A 1,822-nucleotide genomic window follows, 5' to 3' on the forward strand; every position below is an offset into this window, starting at 1 on the left:
TTTTGATGGAACGGGAGAATCCAGCTTATGGTTTCGCATAACAACCCGTGTCAAGAAACAATCCTGAAGCTAACAGCCTCTTCAAGTGCCTTGCTCTACAGAGTATGTGAAACACACTGACAAACGCTGCAAAAACCTTCTTTATTTCGACACTTCCCTTTTCTGATTTTTTAAAGAACCTTTGAAAGACTAACACTGCAGCTCATGGAATTTTTTTTTTCCCACAAGATGCATGAAAGCAGTGTTGCAACTGCCTGCTTCAATGGAAATAGGAGAATACATGCACTGAAATAAAGCCATATTGGTATATCAGGTAGGTGGGATTCAGTGTTTCTTGGAATTCACATCTCAGTCCGCAGTGTACAACAGGCAGAACAGTGTCTGGATTTTTTTTTCTCCCACAAGTGTGAGGACAACATGCTACATTCCACTCGTCACCCCTCACACTGGTAATGTCTCACTGGAGACAAAATTCGAATTAGCTTTATTGTCATGTGTACAAAAGTAAAAAGTACAGGAGTGCAGTGAAATGTGTACAATGTCACCCCACACAGCACCATCTTCGGTACAAAGTATCTAAGTATGAATCATAGGTCCTAAAAAAGGTACAAAAATAGAGAAATGAAGAGAAAAGCTAAAAGTTCTACACTACAGTTCTTCGTCGTATAAGTTAGGAAAATCTTGATATTTATGGAATACCCATGATTAAGTGATGGCCTTGTCGTGATTGTCTCTTGCCTTCAGCTGTGAGGAGAAAAGAAAAGATTAAAATGCACTGACACAGGCTCCAAGCTTGTGTTTACTGTGGAGAGATAAAGACATGAGCTTTGTTTGACAGTGAGAATCAGCACACATGTAGTACTATCATATCATTGCATGGAAATATTCCTTCGGGCCCCAGCCACTTTTGTGAAAGTCAACATGTTCAATAGGGGAGTTATTACCTTCAATCCTGCATCTTGGATCATGTTTCTTTTTTCTCTCTCTCATTCAATCAATAATCTGTGTCAAGTACCTGCTAGCAGATGATATTTAAGGTCTGGATAGCTTTTGACAGCAAAAACAGAAGGGCAGTTTGGCAGGAAAAATAGGAAAGGGGATTATTATCTGAATGGCTATGAACTGAGAGAGGGGAATGTCAAACCAGACTTGGGTGTCCCTTGTAAGCAAGTTACTGAAAGTGTGCATTGCAGATGCAGGTGGGGGTGGTTGGGAGTCTGATGGTGACAATGTTCAGGGAGCCTTACTTTCAGTTTAAAAGAGTAGAGGTAGCTTGAATTTCAGTTTATAGAAACAGAGGAAACTTTCTCTAACCCTGTGCTGTATTTGTCCTGTGAGTATTTGATAGGCCAGTGTAGAAGGAGTTTATTTTCCATTTGCTTTTATATTAAAAGAATAGAGAAGTCTTTATTCTGTATCTGACACCATGCTATACCTGTCCTAAGAATACTTGATGCAGCGAGTTTTAAGAGATAGCTTTACTTTGTGTCTATTCCCTTGCCATGTTAAACTAGTTGCTTAATATTACCCACTCACCTCCGCCTGTGGAATGTAGTGATTGTGTATGAGATGGAGTTGTAATAAATGCTTGTTGGATCCTTCAATATCACCCTTCTCCCAGTTTGTTATCTAAGGCGTGATAAACACCATCAGATGAACACCCTGTTGGAGGAAATCTCACTCCTCTGGGTCGGGAGGTTAAGTTCAACAACCAAGAGTGACTTGGCAGCAGTGCTACTGATCAAGCTGGTTGGGTCCTGAAGGACATAGCTGCGAGAATGGGTCTGCAGCAGGTAATGAGGGAGGAAGCAGCAAGAGACAA

The sequence above is a fragment of the Rhincodon typus genome, unplaced genomic scaffold, assembly GCF_021869965.1.
Source record: "Rhincodon typus isolate 14 unplaced genomic scaffold, sRhiTyp1.1 hic_rhity00000157, whole genome shotgun sequence".
In the NCBI taxonomy this organism is placed as follows: domain Eukaryota; kingdom Metazoa; phylum Chordata; class Chondrichthyes; order Orectolobiformes; family Rhincodontidae; genus Rhincodon; species Rhincodon typus.